Genomic DNA, 21,927 nt, shown 5'->3' on the forward strand with positions numbered 1-21,927 from the left:
ATGGGCCTGTCAGTCTGATGTCAGTACCAGGAAAGGGCATGGAGTAGGGCATCTCAAGTGCCATCATATGTCATATAGACATCAACCAGGGGATCAGGCCAAGTCAGCATGGATTCATGAGGGGCAGGTCCTGCCCGACCAACCTGATTTCCTTCTGTGACAAGGTCACCTGGCTACTAGATGAGTGAAAGGCTGTCAGTGTTGTATTCCTAGACTTTTGAAAAGCCTTTGATGATACTGTTCCCCACAGAATTCTTGTAGACAAATTGGCTACTCATGGCTTGGTCAAGCACACTGTCTCCTGGATAAAGCACTGGCTGGACAGAGAGTGGTAGTTAATGAAGTTAAATCCAGTTGGTGGCTAGTGGTGTTCCTCAGGGATCTGTGCTGGGACCACTTCTTTTTAATATCTTTATTGATGACCTTGATTCAGGCACAGAGTGTCAGCAGTAAGTTTGCAGATGACACCAAGTTAGGTGGCAGTGTTGATTTGGATGAGGGTAGAGAGGCTCTTCAGAGGGACTTGGATAGGCTAGATCAATGGGCCAACATTAATGTCATGAGTTCAACAAGGCCAAATGCCAGGTCCTGCACTTGGGCCACAACAACCCTAAGCAATGCTACAGGCTTGGGGCAGTGTGGCTGGAGAGCTGCCTGGCAGAAAGGAATCTGGGGGCTGTAATAGACAAGCAACTGAATATGAGCCAGCAGTGTGCCCAGGCGGCCAGGAAGGCAAATGGCATCCTGGCTTGTATTAAACATGCTGTGGCCAGCAGTACTAGGGAGGTGATTGTCCCCTTGTATTCTGCTTTGGTGAGATCACACCTTGAGTATTGTGTTCAGTTTTGGGCACCACAGTACAAGAGAGATGTGGCGGTGCTGGAGTGGGTCCAGAGGAGGGCAATGAAGCTGGGGAAGGGCCTACAGAATAAATCTTACGAGAAGCAACTGAGGGAGCTGGGGCTGGCTAGTTTGAGGAAGAGGAGGCTGAGGGAAGGCCTCATTGATGTCTGCAACTACATGAAGGGAAGTTGTGGTGGAGAGGCTGCTGCTGGTCTCTTCTCACAGGTAACTGGAGGCAGAACAAGGAGGAATGACCTCAAGTTGAGGCTGGGTAGGGTTAGACTTGACATTAGGAAAAAGTGGTCAGGCACTGGGATGAGCTGCCCAGGGAGGTGGTTGAGTCACTGACCCTGTATGTGTTAAGGGTCAATTGGATGTGGTGTTCAGGGATATGGTTTAAGGTGAATCTTGGAGAGCAGACTTTTAGGTTGGACTTGGTGATCCTGAGGGTCTTTTCCAACCTGGATGTTTCTGCGATTCTGCAATTTTCCTGGCTAACAGGAGTCTGAAGGCTTTTAGCTCATAGACAAGATCCACATCTTATGAAATTATTTTAAGGGTTGTTTGCTTTACAAGGACAGTAAAATATTTGTTCATATACCTTATTTTTCCCTTGTCCACTGAAACCAGTAAGAAATCACCTAGAAACATCAATGTCAGTTGTGTGGAAGTCCAAGGGTCTTTTCGGTACCCATACATTTTCTTAGGCATAACAGGAGGAAAATGTCTTACTGCTCAACAGCTATGAGACACAGGTATCTTCCCAGGCATCACTGAACCCTGATGAGCTCGTGTTCTGGTGGAATTCCAGAGAAAAAGATATCTTTAAAGAACACGCAGCAAACATCTTAGGATAACCATGCTGCTGCCCCTCCACTGCAGTTCACCGACAGCCAGAATAGACATGGCCTTGGGTCAGACTAGCATGGGAAACAGTAGTGGTCTATACTGTAAACAGCCCAGCTCAAAACGCTTTCCATAGGTTCACAGACCACAAAAATGCCAAAATCGTACAGAATAGGCCCTGTACACATCCCAAACAGATCAGTTCAGCACTGCCTTGACTGATTCATGTCCTAGTGTTAGAGTTTAAATGGTCTTTGAAGCAAGTAAGGACTTTTAAAAGGGCAGTAGCCAAGGAACAGTGGAAAATCAGCCAAGCAGAAAGAGTTACAGGGTCAAAGGAGGGAGAAACTCTTATGCAAACTTTATCTGTTTGAGTGAAACTAAGCTGCTGTGAGCTCCATGGTGAACCCTGTTCTGGAGGAATTCACTGGGAAAGTGCAGTATGGCCATTCAGGCAGCCTTCTGAACAAGGTGTCCAGTGTGAATAGACTGAGCCCATTTACAGCATGTGTGAGAGCTTAAGCAGAAAATAATCCTGGAAAATGAAAGACAGGACCTGAACTGTTTTAAACTGAGGAACTGTAAAATCAGGTGATTCGATCAAGTTGAGACAGGTACTTCTGCAGGAAGGGAAGGGGCAAAAAAGGCAAACCAAGCTTTTTTAAAAGCTTGAGTTTAGCTTCTAGAAACAGCTACATTGAGCACAACTGAGCTACAACTAAGGTCTGTTTTTTTTTAGCCAAAAATACAGTTTCTATTTAGGCAGATAAACAAGGCAGTTATTAGCTGTTTCCAATAGCAAACTGATTAGGCTCATGGTGGGGCAGGAGATGTGATAGATGCATGAAAAGGCCAAAAAGCTGAAAAGATCTCTACTTATTTTAGATAAAATGACCTATCAGGTACATGACAGCTGATGATGATGATGGTAGACACAGCAACACAAAGAATGGCCACGAGAATGTAAGTCAGACTGTATTATAAAGAAGCACAAGCAAGTCTGAAGATAATAACAACAAGGAATAATGCTTCACAATGCCCAGTTGTCTCACAGACAATTGGGGTCATATGCCAGGAGGATTTGGATGAATACATGCAGGAAACAGGAACACATGATTGGTTTCATATTTTGTCAGATGTCTGGAATGAATGTAAGGTTTTCTGTTCCAACGCAGTCTTTAGAAGTTATATTGATAAGTCCTTTCTCCCCAGGTTTGTTTTTCTCCTGTTGAGCATGTGGTTGTAGATGGTATATGTATGCCACGTATATATAGCCCTTTTGGGGCTTATTATAATCTTTAAACAGTAGCCTCTGCTTCTCTTCTGCTTCAACAGTTCCCTGCTGTTTATGCTACTTATTCTCAGTGCTTACCCCTGTCCATCATTTATCTACTCACCTTACAGCATTTCCTAAACCATATTTGCTAAGCATCTATGGTCTAAAAGTCCTTTCCTGATTTTACTAAAGCATTCCTGTAGAATGGGTGAAACCATCCCAAATTGACTCCAATTGCTTAAATAGGGTTGTGGTTTGGTACAAATTCCATGGGGCTTCTTTGCTTGGGCATGCAACTGTGATCTGCTGTAGGTCATCCTGCTCTGGCAGGGGGCCTGGACTAGATGGTCTTTCAAGGTTCCTTCCAGCTCCTGACATTCTGTGATTCTGTCATTCATTCATTCTAGTTTTCATCTCACTTGCATGTATGAGCATAAAAGGCCATGTTGTAGGAACGGCAACCGTGAGCCATCGACAGCCTTTGTAGTGGTCTAGGGAATGATTCTTCTGGTAGCATGGAGAGAAGTTCCCATCTCATGTAACAAAATGTGAAGGTATGGAAGTAGCTGTGGTAGCCTTGCCAAAGTATGTTCCCCTCTGGAATGACACTTTACACATCTGGAATAACACTTTATAGACCAAGGAAGTAGGCAGAATTAGACTCTCCATTAGAACAAACAGTTCCTTAAACTTGGTGCAAAGGTACAAGCTGTAGAGTGGTCTCACATCATAGAAATGTAGTGGGAGAGTATTTAATTTACATTTACCTTCAACACTCACAACCACTCCTTAAACTCTGAGTGATTTACTTCTTCTTCACTGTAGTTCTAAAAATTATCAAAAGGCTTTGGACATATACGTTGGATATAATTTAAATACAGAGAGGGCTCTGAATCCAGAGCCCCCATGTGTTTGATAGAGCATTAGCTTAATTTACTGCTCACAGTAGGCAGTGGTTGTCGAAGCAGAGAGCTTTTCCAGTTGGGTTATTTGACATCATTACAATTGAATATGCACCAGAATACCATGTGGAGAGTACGTAATAAATCAACTCATTATGCCTATAATCATTCTGGTTATGCGTTGCTCCAGATCTCAGTTTTGTTGACACAAAAGGAGATAAACAATATAAATTACTGACTCATAAAAAGGTTTGGTTTAGTTTGCTGAGAACGGGGAAGGTTATTTTTTTGTGTGTGTGTGGTCTGTTTCACATGTAGTATTACAATAGCAAAAATATAGAGTATGTGTTAAATGGGAATAGCAGAATGTGAAATCAATCTACTCAAACGTCCTGCTTAGACACTAAGGGTGGAAACATAAGTGACCAAAGAGTCCCACCATACCAAAGGTATCACAGACTAATAGAGGTTGGAAAGAACCTCTGGAGGTTATCTGGTTCAATTTCCCTACTCAAGCATGGACACCTAGAGCAGGCTGCCTCAGATCACATCCATGTGAGTTTTGAATACCTGCAAGACTCCACGGCTTCTCTGTGCCAGTACAGTCATCCTCACATCAAAGCTTCCTTCTAGCCTGTTAGCCCCAGCATATACTGGTGCCTGGTTTGGGGTTTGTTTTTTTTCCCTAGGCATAGGGCTTTGCTGAATGCTTTAGGTTCTTGTCAGCCCATTTCTCCAGTCTGTTGGGGTCTGGATGGTAGTACAATGAGCTATCAGTCGCTCCTATCAGATTTGTGTCAGCAGCAGATTTGCTGAGGGTATGCTCTGCTCCGTTACCAGATCAAAAATGAGAATGTTTCTTTACCCAGTCTTCATCCTTGGGGTACACCACTAGTGACTGGCCTACGAGCAGATTTCCTGCCACCTTCTTGACAGGGCTGTTCAGCCACTATTCAGTCCACCTCACTGCTCATCCAGCCTGTACTTCATCACTTCCCCATGAAGATCTCAGACAAGTCAGTGGTGAAAACCTTCCTGAAGTCTAGGTAAACAACAATCACCGCTCTCCTCATCTACCAATCCAGTCATTTCACCATAGATGTTTATCAAGTTGGTCAAACACAACTTCCCCTTGCTGAATACATGTTGGGTACTCCTGATCTTTCATGTGCCCAGAGATGGTTTTAGGTGCTCCATCACCTTCCAAGGACTGAGGTGAGGCTGACTGGCCTGGCTCCTCCTTCCTGCTTTTCTTAAGAAACAGGAGGGGCAATTGTTTTCCTCAGGGTTTGAGGTACTTTCAGTCTTCATGATCATTTGAAAATAGAGACTGGCCTTGCAATAACATCAGACACCTTCCTTAGCAGTTCTGGGTGCATTCCATCTGAGCACACAGGCCTGTGTGTGTCAAGTATTCTCTAATCTGATCCTTGTCCACCAGCACTATGTCTTTACTGCTCCAATCTTCTCCTGGTCTCTGCGACCTAGGATTTCTGAGGAACAATCTTGCTAGTAAAGAGATGAAGGCATTCTTATAGCCTTTACCATGTGCTGTGTAACCAGGTTCCCCATCTCATTCAGCAATGGCCCTATATTTTCCCTAGTCATCTTTTTGCTATCTACACACCCTTAGAAGTCCTTCTTGTTGTCTCTGACATCCCTAGCCAGATTCAGTTCCAGCTGGGCTTTAGCTTTCTTAACTGGGTGCCCTGACAATTTGGATTCCTGACAGGTTACCCTTCCTGGCTTCCTCCTTCTGTACACTTCCTGTTTATCCAAGTTTGGCTAGAAGCCCCTTGTTCATCCACACAGGCTTCCTGGCATTTTACCTGATGTTCTCCTTGTTGAGATAAATGGTCTTTGAGCTTGGAGGAAGTAATATTTGATTCTGAACCAGCTTTCATGGGCCTCTCTTCTGCCCAAGGCCTTATCCCATGGAACTCTACCAGCTAGGTCTTTGGTAATGCCAAAGTCTGATCTCCTGAACTCCAGGGCTGAGAGCTTGCTTGTAACTGTTCTCCTTCCTTCAGGATCCCAGACTCCACCACATCACTGCCACTGCAGCTAGGGCTGCTTTTGACCTTCACATCCTCCTTGTTGGTGATTATGAGGTCTAGTGAGTACCTCCACTCATTGTCGTCTTTGTCACTTGGGTGAAGATGATGATGCACTGCAAGAGCCTTCAGGAATGCCTAAGCTCTGCTGTGCTGCCACTCCTCTATATATTGGGGTAGTTGAAGTTCCTCATTACAACTTTCATAGCACAGTCGTTAGCAAAAAACTGTCAAGAGATGCATGGTAAGGGCCAAAGACCTTTTCACAGCCCTGCAGAAATTCACATCCTTGCGTATTTTCAACTGAAGCTTGACATAGCTGCCTGAGGTACAATAACTAGCATACAGATTCACAGTGATTTAGAACCACTGTGAAACAGATTAACACCCCAAATACTGAGCTCCCTCACAATGGCATACAGTTTGTTCCATGTGGTTATCTTTATATCTCTTTTTTTTCCTAAGGACCATCATGTTTAAGGGAAACATTCTTAAAGTAGCTATGATCAACAAAACCTATTCTTTCTGGTCATAAACTGTGTTAACAGTCCCAGACTAATGATCCAGAAGTGTCATTACTGTGGCTGAAGAGTGCATCCATTTGTGAGAGGCCCAGTACAGCTCATTAGGTATGTGAGAGGTAAAGGGAGAGCGAGACACTGTGTAACATATGGAATGAATATTAGCTCTGGTCTGTTGGTTCTGCAGAAAGTGGGTGATCACAAAAGAGAAGCATCACCTCACCTCGTGTAGCACTTTCATCCTCGATAGATCTGTCTCTAAAGGTACAGCTGCTGGCTGCAGCTATCATAACAGAGGACTCATAGGCTTCTAGCTCAGCTTCCAGTCCAAAACAAACATATCCATCCATTCATTCTCTTGGGGTTTTATATTAAGGGGAACAAAAAGGATCAGTGTCTTCACAACATTTTAAATGACTGTGTTCACAAGTGTGATCTTCATTGCTCTTTTCAAGTCAATCTTGAGCTGGAGTATTGCCTGGGAAAAGTTTTGCTTTTATTTGCTTTTCAAAGTACTCATAATTCCTTTTCCTAAAGACCCAAAAGATGCTACATTTCAAAAGAAGTCTTCTACAGAAGACCAAAAACTGAAAACATATTGAGAGATCTGGCAGAAGCAGTGCAATAAACAGGCCTTCTCCACACCAATATAAATTGGCATATCACTACTGAAGTAAATGAAACTACACTAGTTTAGGCCACCTACACATCTTCTTAATGTGCTATACACAACCCTACTCATTTAAAAACAAAACATCAGCTCTATTAATTTTTCAGCTGCCGTTAAAACCTTTCTTTTAGCCAGATGGTGATAGAGAGTTTGAGGATGAAATTTTAAAACAAGGGAGTCTTCAAAGGTGCTGCAGAATTGTGGCTGCCATTTCTGGTGATTAGCTCTATCCTGGTAGCTCCTAGAAAATCCAGGCTACTGCTGCCCAAAGCTCTGGCCTAATACATATCAAAAGATAATCCCTCTTACAGTTTTAAATTTATGCTTTCACTCTGGTCAGTCTTAGCAAGTTTAAAAGGTTTAATTCTTTATTATTCTTTATATTATTGAGACCTATGCACACTCTGCATTTGAAGCATGTCCCATTGACTTTAGCAAGCATGAAACACAATGCTTAAAGCTAAGCAGCCATCTATGTGATTCCCTCAGTGAGAACGCTAAAGCAGGTTACTTCCTCCAGGGCAGGGAAGGCTGCTGTGGGAGGGAGCAGTGTTAATATTTTTCAGTGATTTGGACATGAGGAGGAAGACACAGAAGTGAAAAGACGACATTGAGTGTTAAAGCTACATTGTAGAAGTTTGACTTAGCTTGCACAATTAAGTAACTACTTAAACGAGTGCCAAAACTGTGATTTTTGTATCTCAGACTAAAGGTTGTTTTTTTTTCATAGAAAGAGTCTTACGTAAAAATCCTGACAAGGAATTTTATGTTTAGGAAAACTTAGAAAAACTGCACTAATCCTGACTGTCCCTTGCCTGAGCAGACCCTGGTGAAGTCTTTGCAGCAGCAGAGTCTGTAAATGCCTACAGTAAGCTCTTCATAAATGAAAAGTACAATTGCTGACAAAAGGAAATTGCATCACCCAGCCTTCCTTCTTCTTTAACAAAATAGGAGAAGTGTCACTGTTGTGATGTTGCTGGCAGCAGGATTAATTCTAGGAAGTTTGGCAGTGCTTCTTTTTAAAAATGCTGATTTAGCAAAATAAGAGAAGCTGAACTCTTGTTTGCCAACTTGATCTTGTACTCCTAACTCAGGCATGAGGAGGATGAGGACTGGACTCCGTACAGCCCTCCAGAGCACCACAAAAAGTTGCAAGATTGTGAAGAGAAGGAAATAGAGTTACCAGGAATCCCTGTCTGTGCTAGTCCTGTAAATCATTTCCTTTCCCTGATGAAGTTTGATGCTCTCTTCACTCTCTCTGCCCCTCCAGTGAGGTTCTCTTATGCTTGGTACGTTCAGGATCTTTAGAGTACTTCCAGTGTGGTTTTGGCACATGTGAAGAAGTGGTTATTGTTGGTGAATATTTAATATAGGCATCAATTTTTCCATGGTCAAATAACTGCCATATTCAGGAACAGTTATTACATAAATATGTGTTGGTCTTAGTGGCCATTGTTGGGGAGGAAAGTATATATGCATCACTAGAAAATGTATGACCACTTCAACCATGAGTCAGATAGATTTTGAATCAGTAACTGACAGTATTTTTCAGAGCAGTGAATAAAATATGGGTCTATTCATATGGATTAAGAGAATATGATTCATTTATATTTATGATGATTAGAGGGGCTTGGGGGTTGGTTGGGTTTTTTTAGGTCCTCTTCTCCATATTGCAACACGGTTCTCCTCACAAGTTGTCCTATAGTTTTGGAAATCCTGCTCCTATTTACCCCTGAAAGGATGTAGAAGAGTTAAAATCTCCTCAGTTGAAAACCTGTGCTTGACTTGCATCTCTGTGCACTGCAGAACCATTTCCTGTGTGTGCTAGTTTGAAGCAAGCTGGAATGTTTTGGTAAAAGAACTAGATAACGGGCAGTGAAATGAAAAAACAATTGTGTCTACTTCTCTCACAGTCACGCTGAGAACTCTGGGAAGAAGAAAGACTTTTTCTCCATTTTGTTTCTCACTCTTGCTTTGGCCTTAGACCTGGTCACATCTCATTAACCCTGCTCCTACTAACCTTGCTCCCTAACCTCTTGGCTGCATCTCTTTTCTTCCTGAGAACTGGGGTAAGGTTGAGAGGGCCGGGGGGAGGTGTTGGGGTGGTTTGAGAGCCCCTCCTGGGGACTCAGGTTTCTGGGAGGGGAGTTGTGCTTTTGTATTGTTTATCCTTTGTATATTTCTGTATATAATTGTATATAACTGTATATATTGTAAATAGCTGCTTGTAAATTCTGCTAGCTGTAAATAAATTGCTTCATCTATATTCCCAGGGTCCGTCTGAGTTAGCTGGGGCAAATACAAAAGTGTGGGGGGGCGGGGTAACCCCCAAACCATCACATTTCATTTTTAATTGGCTTTCCCAACGTGGGGCTAGATATTTCAGTGAGTGGAAATTAGCTCTGGGAATTAAGATGAAGCTAATCAAGCAGCTATTGTACTTGGTGGGGATTGCTGTGTGGCCTGTTTTCTGGTTTTTTGTGTACAATTGGATCAAAGATCAAATTGGTTATTTCTTGCTTCATGTAGTTTTTAAGAAGGCTAAAGCTAAGGTTTCAAACATGTTCTGGAGCTGGGGTGATTTCATTCTTGGTTATGCTGGTTTTAGTGTCACTGAGAATATTACTAGTGATATTACAAGAGTTTTTGTCAATAATGTGACGATCAGTCAAAATGCTGCTTTATCTACTGCTCTCATGAGGGTCATCCAGCCCCAAACTGAAATGCCAAGTCCATGCAAGGATTTTTACAGAAAAGAGATTGTCACGGGTTTGGTCTGCAGTAATCTGGCTCTTATGATTTTAATATTCATATTAATTTTGGCATTATTGGTGAAAAATTCAAAACCAGTTTCTGTAAGAGCTAGGAAAAATTCTGTGTCTCAGAAGCAGTCTCTTTCACAGCAAAACAAGGGAACACAGTCATCATCTTCCCCCTTGCCAGCCTCTGCCCCTCCTTCTCCAAGTGCTGGGAACACGGCCAGTGTACCCGCCACTAACGTAAACAATAATGATAACAGGCAGAGTTCAGCAGGAGCCTCAGGAGGACAGGCAGGTACCCAAAATCAGAATGTCCCTAGCAACAATCAAAACACGTCAGGGTTGGCAGGCATCCCAGGAGGACAGGCAAATAATCCCACTAATGTTAATAATACTACTAGTGCTAGTAACGCTAGCCCAGTCAGTCCAAATCCTAATGACACCAGCTCAGCCAATTCGAAACCCCAGCCAGCAGACCAGAACCAAAATCCTCCTGTTAAAAGCAAGGCAGATCTGAACTCACAGGCTCCAAATCAGACCTCCAATAATTCAAATGCTCCAGGTCAGACCCCTAAGGATTCAAACCCTCCAAGTCAGACCCCTAATGATTCAAATCCTCCAGCAGACACATCCAAGTCTGTTGCTGCTCAGGCCATTCTGGCACCTGCTAAGGCAAAAGCTAAGACAAAGAGTGGTTCGCAGGAGGATGTAAGACAGGGGACCTCTGGTGATCAGCAGCAAGAGGAGGAAGAGGAGGCAGTTAGTCTGCGAGACCTTGTAGATGTGCTGAGACAACAATACTCAAGTGAGAGGAGCGCTGTGAGGTTAGCTGCCAGGAGAGAGGATGGTTCCCATGAGTTTAGGAATGCTATGAGGAAGATTGTGTTAGGCCCGGCACCACCAGATCAACAACAGGAGGAAGAGGAGGAAGATGACATCCAAGGGTCCAAGGATCCACTCAGAGAGGTCAGGGAAGTTAGGAAGGAATACACAAGGGAATCAGGTGAGCCAATCTTAAGCTGGCTAGTGAGATGCCGTGGCATTGGTGCTAATGCTCTGCAGGTAGGAGACAAGTCTGCCAAGCAGCTGGGACCACTCACCAAGGAGAGTGGAGTGGACAAACACCTGGCAAGTCCTCTTGGTAGGGTTAGCTTGTGGACACGCCTTTTGTTGGCTGTGGCTATGAGATATCCTTCCCGAGATGATTTGCCATGGGCTGCCAAGAAGTGGAACACTGTTGAGCAGGGAATTAAGCTTCTGAAGGAGTTTGCTGTGAAGGAAGTGCTTTATGGAGATCATGGCACACATGAGCCTGATGATATTCCTTTGGGAACAGGTCTCATGAAGAAGCTGATTAAGCTTGCTCCTTCATCCTATGCTAACATCTTGGCCAGTAAATTCCTAGCAAGGAGTGATAATGGAAGATCTTTCACTGTTGGTGAATTCACTGACCAGCTCAGGCAGATTGAGGACAGCTTGTCCCATTCTGGTATAATCTGTGCCATAAAGACTATGACTACAGAGTTTAAAGATACCATGAAAGAACTGAAGGAGGATCTCAAAAACATTACCAATCTGGTAAAGGATACCATTCCTGCATCATCTGAATGGGTGCATGTTTCTGCAATCAGGAACAGACGCCCACCTCCTGCAAGGCAATTCCAGCCCAGGAGGAGACAAATTCCACCCAGACAGCAGCAATCACGTGCGTCACTGTGGATACTTCTGCGTGACACATACGGTGAGAACATGAACAAATGGGATGGTAAACCTACTTCAGCTCTTTCAAAGAGAGTCAGGGAACTGCAGAGTGGCAGAAACAGAGGCAATAATGCCAGCAAAGTCGCTGCCACTTCTTCAGTTCCTGAGAGCAACTGCAATTGTTCCAACAGTTGCAGTTCCTCTCACAACACCACCAATCATTGTGTACACCCCACATGCCATGTTCAGCATTAGGGGTGCCCTGCCTCCAGCCAGGAGGAGGAAAGGGATTGTGGAGAGAACCGAATCTATTGGAATGTATTCATTAGGTGGCCTGGCAGTTCAAGAGTTCGGAAATACAGGGCTTTAGTTGACACAGGTGCTCAGTGTACTTTATTGCCATCTAATTGTAAGGGGACAGAGTCCATTTCTATCGTTGGAATCACTGGTGGATCTCAAGAGTTAACTAAGATACAGGCTGAGATCAGTTTAACTGGTAAAGAGTGGAAGACACATACTATTGTAACTGGTCCTGATGCGCCTTGCATTTTGGGAATTGACTTTTTGAGACAAGGTTGTTTCAAAGATCCTAAGGGTCACAAATGGGCTTTTGGAATAGCATCTGTAGAGATTGAGGATGATAAATTGAAATTGTCTATTAGACCTGAACTTTCTGATGAATCTGCAGTTGTGGGACATCATGACATAGAGGACCTGGAAGTGCCAATTGCAACTCAAACTGTTCATCATAGGCAGTACAGAACTAACCGTGACTCTTTGTTGCCCATTCATCAGCTGATTCGTCAATTGGAGAGTCAGGCCGTCATTGAGAAAGCTCATTCACCTTTCAACAGTCCCATCTGGCCTGTGCGTAAACCTACAGGCGACTGGAGACTGACAGTTGACTTCCGCGCCCTCAACGAGGTGACACCACCCATGAGTGCAGCTGTGCCGGACATGCTGGAACTCCAGTACGAGCTGGAATCGAAGGAGGCTAAATGGTATGCAACCATAGACATTGCTAATGCTTTCTTCTCTATTCCCATAGCAAAGGAGTGCAGGCCTCAGTTTGCATTCACCTGGAGAGGAATCCAGTACCAGTTCAATCGTTTGCCTCAGGGGTGGAAACACAGCTCAACCATCTGTCACTCAGTCATCCACAATGCACTGGAGAAAGGTAAAGCTCCAGAGCACATCCAGTATATCGACGACATCATTGTGTGGGGCCAAACTGCTGAGGAAGTCTTCGAGAAAGGTAACAAAATCATTGACATTCTGTTGCAAGCAGGTTTTGCCATTAAGAGAGACAAGGTCAAAGGACCTGCCAGAGAAATTCAGTTTCTGGGAGTGCGGTGGCAGGATGGTCGCCGTTACATTCCTCAGGATGTGATTAACAAAGTCTCTACCATGGCAGTTCCCACCAGTAAGAAGGACACACTTTCTTTCCTTGGTGTGGTGGGATTTTGGAGACTACACATTCCTGGTTTCAGTCAAATTGTCAAACCTCTGCATGATGTGACTCGTAAGAGAAACAATTTTGAGTGGGGACCTGAACAACAAGCAGCCTTTGATCAGATCAAGCGAGAAGTGGTCCATGCAGTGGGCCTGGGACCTGTGAGATCTGGTCCGGACATTAAAAACATTCTGTACACGGCTGCCAGTGACAATGGTCCAACTTGGAGCCTTTGGCAGAGAGCTCCAAATGAGACACGTGGTCGTCCACTTGGTTTCTGGGGACGTTGTTACAGAGGTTCAGAGACAAATTATACTGCAACTGAGAAAGAAATTCTAGCAGCCTATGAGGGAGTGAAAGCAGCTTCTGAAGTGATTGGAACTGAGTCACAATTGCTTTTAGCTCCTAGACTGCCAGTTCTTAACTGGATGTTCAAGGGCAAAGGTTCATCACCACATCATGCCACAGATGCAACCTGGTCTAAATGGATGGCTTTGATAACCCAACGAGCACGAATGGGTAATCTTGACCGACCTGGTCTGGTGGAGGTGATCACCAACTGGCCGGAAGGCACAGACTGTTCCAAACCTCCAGAGGAGAAAATAACTCGTGCTGAGGAAGCTCCTCCCTATGGTGATCTCTCTGATCAGGAAAAGAACTATGCTTTGTTCACAGACGGTTCCTGTCGTCTTGTTGGGAACAAGCGAATATGGAAGTCAGCAGTTTGGAGTCCAACCAGGAGAGTTACCGAAACGAAAGATGGCGAAGGAGAATCCAGTCAGTTCGCTGAGGTAAAAGCTGTTCAACTTGCTCTTGATGTGGCTGAACGTGAGAATTGGCCTATCCTTTACCTCTACACCGACTCGTGGATGGTAGCCAATGCTCTATGGGGTTGGCTAAAGGACTGGAAGAAGAATGGTTGGCAGAGGAAAGGAAAGCCTATTTGGTGTGCTGATCTATGGCAGGACATTGATGCACGGCTGGAGAAAACTCCAGTGAAGGTGCGGCATGTAGACGCACACATGCCTAAGAGCAGAGCAACTGAGGAACATAAACATAACCAGAAGGCAGACCAAGCTGCTAAGATTGCTCAAGTTGATACCAACTCTGAACTTGACATTGACCTTGATTGGAAACACCGAGGTGAACTGTTCTTAGCTCGGTGGGCCCATGACTCATCTGGACATCAAGGCAGAGATGGAACATACCGATGGGCTCGCGATAGGTCAATTGACTTGTCCATGGACGCTATCACCCAAGTCATCTATGACTGTGACATCTGTGCTGCTATTAAGCAGGCTAAGCGAATCAAGCCCTTATGGTATGGTGAGAGATGGTCAAAGTACAAGTATGGTGAAGCCTGGCAGATTGACTACATCACTTTACCTCGATCTCGTTCTGGCAAGCAGTATGTGCTAACGATGGTAGAAGCCAGCACTGGATGGTTGGAAACCTATCCAGTTCCACATGCTACTGCACGTAACACCATTGTTGGTTTGGAGAGACAGATCTTGTGGAGACATGGAACTCCAGAGAGAATCGAGTCAGACAATGGTACTCATTTCAAGAATAATCTTGTGAAAAACTGGGCCAAAGAGCATGGTATTGAATGGATCTATCACATACCCTACTATGCACCAGCTTCAGGGAAGATTGAACGCTACAACGGTTTGCTGAAAACCACCCTAAAAGCCATGGGGGGTGGAACTCTGAAAAACTGGGACAAACATTTAGCACAAGCTACTTGGTTGGTAAATAGTAGAGGTTCAGTAAACAGAGCAGGACCTGCACAATCAGATTTGGTCCAAACAGTAGACGGTGATAAAGTTCCTGTTGTACGTGAGAAGAATCTGTTAGGGAAAACTGTTTGGGTATTTTCTCCTTCAGGCGAAGGGAAACCTGTCCGAGGGGTGGTTTCTGCTGAAGGTCCTGGTCATACATACTGGGTAATGCAGGAGAATGGTGAAATTCAGTGTATTCCACAGAGAAATTTAACCTTAGCTGAGAGAGTTTAAATTCAAGCTGTTAGGAGTTTTCTGTTCTAGGTAACATCGGCGCCCAACACTGAGAGAATCTACAATAGAATCTACAGTACGTGAGCACGAACCCAACATCACCTGGGAGTCCCTGTTCTGAGCTTTTGAATCACCTACATCTGATTGAAGTGTGATCTGAATTTGTATATATTATTTTAGTGTAAATATTGGTTTAGATTAGATTGGATAATTCTCAGCGATACTCTGAGCGAAGTAGACAAGGGGTGGATTGTGCTAGTTTGAAGCAAGCTGGAATGTTTTGGTAAAAGAACTAGATAACGGGCAGTGAAATGAAAAACAATTGTGTCTACTTCTCTCACAGTCACGCTGAGAACTCTGGGAAGAAGAAAGACTTTTTCTCCATTTTGTTTCTCACTCTTGCTTTGGCCTTAGACCTGGTCACATCTCATTAACCCTGCTCCTACTAACCTTGCTCCCTAACCTCTTGGCTGCATCTCTTTTCTTCCTGAGAACTGGGGTAAGGTTGAGAGGGCCGGGGGGAGGTGTTGGGGTGGTTTGAGAGCCCCTCCTGGGGACTCAGGTTTCTGGGAGGGGAGTTGTGCTTTTGTATTGTTTATCCTTTGTATATTTCTGTATATAATTGTATATAACTGTATATATTGTAAATAGCTGCTTGTAAATTCTGCTAGCTGTAAATAAATTGCTTCATCTATATTCCCAGGGTCCGTCTGAGTTAGCTGGGGCAAATACAAAAGTGTGGGGGGGCGGGGTAACCCCCAAACCATCACACTGTGATTGCAGCAGAGAGAGATAAAATTCCACACTGGTGGGAATAAACTGAAATTAGATCAAAGATTTCCAGACAATCGGAGTCCTGACCCAGAAAGTCTTCTGTCTCTAACATTTTGCTGGGATTCTGGGTTTGTTTTTTTTTTTTTTTTTTTGCTTGGATCTGGACTTTTTTTTTTTTCTTTTGCAGGTAAACAGGGCAGCGCTTCGTACAGGAAGCCAAATTTGCCTATCGAAAACAACAATCCAAATTGAAGGTACCACAAGAGCTGATCCGCATTTGCGTACACGGCAATTCCCCGAGCAAATCTGTACAAGCCTGCAGGCAAACGGCTCATCAGGTGCCTCGATAGCTGTCTGTAGGCAGCCTCCTAAGCTGGCGCAAGCGGTGGACGGAATCTGCAGCTGGGATGTACAGTTCCGATTCTTCTGCTCTGCAAAAGCTTAGCGTGGAGTTGTTTTAGGAACAGGAAAGAACCGGCTGGTGAAGAAGGCAACGCAGAGCAAGCTCCGGCGCCCCGTCCGGGCTGTGGCACAGCTGCTGAGGGGCCCTTGCTCAGCCCCGTGCGCCTGATGGAAGGCAGGAGCCTCCTGCTCCTGGTCTATAAAACCCAGGCGCGGCCCAAGGTGTGGCTGGCGTGAGCGAGGAAGGCTACCTGGAACCAGGTAGGTGCTTGCACCCTCCATTTGGGAGGGCTGGCGGCGGGGGGGGGGGGGGGGGGGGCTGAGCGCCCCGGCCCCGCGCCGCAGCCCCTGCGCTCCCCGCCTCCCGCGCCAGCCGCCGCCGCAGCTGTGAGTGGCGGCTGGGTTCGGCTGCCCGGGCGGCGGCTGCCCGGGGCCTGGCTGCCTCAGTCTCCAGCCGCTGCTGCCTCTCCGTAGTCGGGAGCAATCGGTGCCCTCCGCTGCGGCAGTGGGGCGTCTCTTGCCGCCGCCGTGCATCCCGAGGAAGGACTTGTTTTCCTGTCCGGATGACGAATTTCTCCGCAAGGTCATCCCTGCCCGCGGCAGCGGCGTGCCCGCGGCTCCCTGGGCGCTGCCGCGGAGGTAAGGGGCGGGGTGAGTGGAGGGGGGGATAGTGACCACCTCCATACCCCCACCCCAGCAAGCCGGAGGGGAGCGAGGTCGGTGCGTGGACGAACGACCAGGACGCGGCGGCATAGCGAGGCGGGGGACTGTCTAGCCTTGGCGGCCCTTCCCAGTGCGGGAGTGCAGAGCAGGCAGCGCCGTGCCCTCTTCCGCGGCAGGTGGGGGCTGTGGCCGCTCGCAAACCGGGCACCTAGACGTAGGGAACGGCCAGGTCAGGTCAGCCTCGAAGGGGTCTTCTAGCCCGCTGCTGTTTTTTACCGGCTCTTGGAAGCAGCTTTGTCTGCCGGAGAGCGCGGAAAACTTTAAAAAAACCCAAACGAACAAAAAATAAGGGGTCCCACCACCACCACGCCGCACCGGGGGGCTGCAGCGGGCCGGGACGGGGGGGATGTGCAGCGCAGTCGCCACAGCAGCTGTACGGTCGCCACGGCAACATGCCGGCGGCCGCGGGAAGGTGCCCCGGCGGGTGCCGCCGCCGGGGGCAGCCCTGGCCCCCGCCTTCCCCCCTCCCAGCACGGGCTTCACGGCGAAAGAGCGGCGGCCAGGGCCCCTCCGCCCCGGGGCGAGGCCGGGCGGGAATGGACGTGCAGGCGTATCGATGTATCCCGGGACAGGTGTCTCCGACACTAAAGGCCCGGGGAGTGCTAGGCTAGGGACCGGGTTGCGGGCTGGGGCTTTGCAGTCAGGTCACGGCTCACCCGGTGTCGGTCACGGTGTCTGCTTGACGCCGGCAGCTCGCTAACCGGCGCCCTGAGCAGCCCCGCGCGGCGTCGTGCGGCCGGGCTTGGATTCTCGGCGGGGCTTGACTGTCCTCTCTCCTGAACGAAGTCAGTGACAGAACTACGGGTGAGCTTGGCAGCGCCCAGTCCACAGATCTACGTGTACTTTGTGCTCTATACAGGTCTTGGCTTCGTTCATAGCTCTCTCCTTCACCGTTCTTGCTCTTAGGAGAAGAAAGCAGTGCTTCTGGCAGGTTTACTAGAACCGTAGGGCATTATTGTGCTCCCGTGGTCTGATATATTCCATGGTATAAAGTATATGCTATTCCTCGGTGAGTCCGAGGTCTGGCCCACCATCCTCTCCAAACAACCTTGACTGTAGAGTGACTTCCAGCGGTGGAGAATTGATTGAATTCCTGGATAATTTGCACTGATTGTTAATCTCATTGTTACTGATTGAATTCCTGGATAATTTGCATTGATTGTTAGTCTCATTGTTAAATGTTTGCCTCTTTTTTCCTTCATTTTGAAGTTTTCTCACTCTTGTTTTCTGGCTACTGGATCTTGTAATGTCTTTGTCAGGTTATGTAGCTTTCTAGCTTCAAATCATGTCTCTCTGCTCAAGTATTTAAGGGCAGTAATTAAATAGTCACTTAACATTGTCTCTGATGAGATAAAAAGGTTGGGTTCCTTTGGTCTCTTCCTGGAAGGTAGGTGCTTCCCAGGAGGAGCAGCTTGGCCACTCTTCCCCAAAGCTCCTGCCGTTATCCTCACTGGCCCCTTCTGCAGCAGGATTCCAGGGAGGCTCTTGTTAATGTCACGTCTGGGTAGTAACCTTCTGCTCGGTATTCCCCTGTCTGTTCACCCAATGGGATGAACTTTTCTTTCCCACGACTGCACAGTGGGAACTTCTGTTCTGTTAGTTACATGCAGTGATCTCTGTGTCCCTTTGTGAGCCAGGGTTTTCTCAGAAGCTATCCGTCCTGTAAAGGGCATTTAAATTCAATATTCCTACTTGCACAACTTTACATCTGCCTGTATTAAATGGATTTTTCCCTCCTTCACTTCCAGGGAGCCTGCAGCTCTGAAATGATGATAGTGTTTGTCCCTGTAGAATTCAGCTGTGTTTTATTCCTGAGACCTCCATGCTAAAGCTGTCTTCTTGATAACATTTGCTCCAGATGACCTTAGGGTTATTTGAAGTTTATTGCGAGAGAAGTTACAAGCTGCAAGCTAAAAGTGCCTATTACAGTGAATTTGTTTAGCAACTGCTTTCCTTCAGCTCTGCCTCCCAAGTGTTGGTGGAAGAAAGATTTGCTTTCCTGTCTTGCAGAACTGTAAACCCCAGTGCTGGTTATGATGTCTAGGCTGAAACATCTATTGTCATTATGTTGCAGATCTTTAGATTGAGTTTGTGAGTTTTATTTACTCTGAAGTGTGCTTAAGCCTGGAATTAACAGCTCTCTTTAGAAAGCACAATGTCTGAGAGTATGTGCCAGAGGTGGGTGTTTTTTGACAGGATATTGATGAGCTTCCCAGTAGCATGTAGCAGCTCGAAGGGACAGAAGGGATGAGATTGAGTAGTCTGAAGGCAGCTGCTGTGAGAGAAGGAACATAATAATAATAATGCATTTCTTTGAAGTGGGCTTTCTTGGTATTGTCTGTTTGGGTTTTTTTGAGAGGGGATGGTGTGCAGTTTTTTCTAACCATCATGACTTACCCTTTCTAAGCTTAATATACTTGGAAGGAGAGTGATGCAAGAAATGCCCAAAAATGAAAGACCTTACCTGTACGTGCAGACCATCCCATGAAGTGAGGTGGTCATCTCTGTAAGATTTGCTTGCATGAATGAAGATAGGTTTCAGCCTTTAGAGTGACCTAATTATCTTCAAAGTGTTAGGAAAAAGTATGATCTGATTGTGTAATGACTTTGCAGGTCTATTGTTGAAATTTCACAAGGATTTTCTGTTATTTTTCTTTCCAAGTCCCTGATGATGTCTGTACAAAAGTTTTCAGTAAGTACAGACAGTGATGCATGAAGTATAAAGAGTGATGGATCTTGAGAAGGTCTGCAAATCCTTGCCGAGCTCAGCTATCACCTCTGATTGAATACAGTAACCCTACAAGCTCTAGGATTGTGGTGAGCTGTCTAGAGGCTAGTGCCAGCATTGTAGGAATCCTTTATCCATGGTTTATATGAACAGTGTATTTCCCCCTCATCCCACCTGTGACATTGTATTACCTGGGAAGTGTATTGCCCCATCCATGCCAACTCAGCTTCTCTCCTCCAGATTTGGCTCAGAGCTTTTTCAGCATGTGCTTTCACTTCTCAAGGTTACGAGATCTCCTCTTCCACTTCTTTTGCAGTCAGAAGAGCATGCATATGTTTCCGTAGGTCACAAAGCTTACACATTCTCTAGTCAGGATGCCCATCCATGGTCAGCTCAGCATTAGAACAGTGGCTGCTAATTAATCCTACAAGACCAGGACAGATACAGGATGATATTTTTGTGAGTCTCAAACTTAGGTGTTAGCTGAAGATTGTCCAGATGCAGCCAAAGCTAAGAAGAACCTTGTTACCTTAAGAACAACATTCTGCCTCTGGTTTCTTGGTGAAATTGAGATTGATGTAGAGGCAAAAGCAGGCTGCTCATAATCTTAGGGCTACAGACAGCAAAATTCTGTGACTGTACTTCTAGCAGCACATTGCTTCTTAACTTAAAACTTCCACATTAAAGGTAGATCTGGGAGATAGGTTGACCCTCTTGCATTTCCAGGATCCCTCTCAAATCCAGATTAAGAGCTAACAATTTCATAGCTGATAAAGGTTTTATATCCACTCTACTGGATTATGAACTGCTTCTGTTTGTGTGAAGTTCTTTAAAATTGTGTTGTTACTGCAAGTATTTTGGCACTGTTGTGGAAGATTAGAAATGTAACAAGTCACCCAGGATTGTTTCTGTATTAATCTTGGGTGCAAATTGGGTGCCCCAGTTGTAAGCCTTGATTCTATATGACAGGATGTGTAAACTGATTCCATACTGAGTTTTATGCATTGTATCATCACCTTCTTGGCAAACATCACTTTCTTGAGAGTCAGATAATGTTTACAAGGGTAAAACCAAATTCTGAATGTGTTCTGAATGAGATTAAGTTACCTCCTAGTAGAAGGAGATTTTGAGGGCATATCTGAACACGGTTTACTTTTGCAAATGGTAAGATAAGAAGAAGGCTACATATATCTGTCTTACATACCTGGGCTTTGAACTCAGTAACAATTCTATAGAACCAAAGATTTGTACTGATTAAAAGTTTTATCACAGGTGGTCAATTACTAACTAAATTTGGGTGATACCTTTCTTGGAGTGCATGGCTAAGATTTCATGTTTGTAATTTGGAAGCAGATCCAAAAGGGCAGAACTGTCAGCACGCTGCTGAGTAAACAGGGAGAATACATAAAGCCAAAGCTTGCAGCTCCATGTGGAGTGGGGGTGAGAGAGGGAAAAGGAAAGATGGAGACCAAGATGCTGAGGGAGTAATGGCTAGGAACCAAAACAATACTTTTTACACCAACAAGTTCACTGTCAGCAATGGACATGTACCTCAGGAAGATAGGTGGTGGAAGAATTGCAACAGTTGCAAATATTACAATGAACTGCTGTAAGATCTTTGATCAGGGTGATAGGTATCTCCACAGAAGACAGGCTGAGTTCTTCCTCCATCTCTAACTCTGTGAGCCTGTGTTACAAAGCTTAATTGGCAGATATAGAAACTGTTACCACATTTGATACCAAACAGATATTCAGAGAGATCCTTTTATTGTTTTGGATGACCCAGGAACTAGAGTCTGTGTCTGTTGTATCTGTGGTTATAATTATTATCAACACAAATTGCTGTTACTGTTCATTTCACTGTATTTACTATACTTTAGTAAAAACATGATGATCACAGTTGTTTACTCACTTTCTTCTCTGCTTTCCTTCCTTTGGAAGTAGTCCCCTTAGAAGGTCAAGGAGCAAATTGAGAAGAAAACAGACACCACAGTGCTTTTTAAAACTATTTACTACCTGTACTATTAGTATCTCTACGTGTTACTAGTATCTGACAGAGTGGAGACCAGCTCTGAACCTGAGCCTTGAAGCTTGTATCACCTGTCAAGTAACAGTTTGGAAAATAAGTTACATCACTGCTGTCTAGCTTTGGTGCAGAGGGAGTGGAGAAGGTTTTTTTAGAATAGGATCATAAGAATTTATTCTGATCTGAGATATTTCTCATCTACCTCTTGTCAGCTCTCTCAGTCACTGCTGAGGA

The 21,927-nt window shown here is 45.3% G+C and overlaps 1 protein-coding gene across 1 annotated transcript in view; it reads left to right on the forward strand.

Annotated features, from left to right (window-relative positions):
* Positions 1–21,927, forward strand: part of GPRIN3 (GPRIN family member 3) — a 61,471-nt gene that overhangs the window by 17,990 nt on the left and 21,554 nt on the right. The window contains exon 5 of the mRNA XM_064148589.1: positions 16,002–16,477. The gene's annotated coding sequence lies outside the window, so the exon portion shown is untranslated. The remainder of the gene's footprint in view (positions 1–16,001; positions 16,478–21,927) is intronic.

The sequence above is a fragment of the Pogoniulus pusillus genome, chromosome 9 (assembly GCF_015220805.1).
Source record: "Pogoniulus pusillus isolate bPogPus1 chromosome 9, bPogPus1.pri, whole genome shotgun sequence".
NCBI classification, from domain to species: Eukaryota; Metazoa; Chordata; class Aves; order Piciformes; family Lybiidae; genus Pogoniulus; species Pogoniulus pusillus.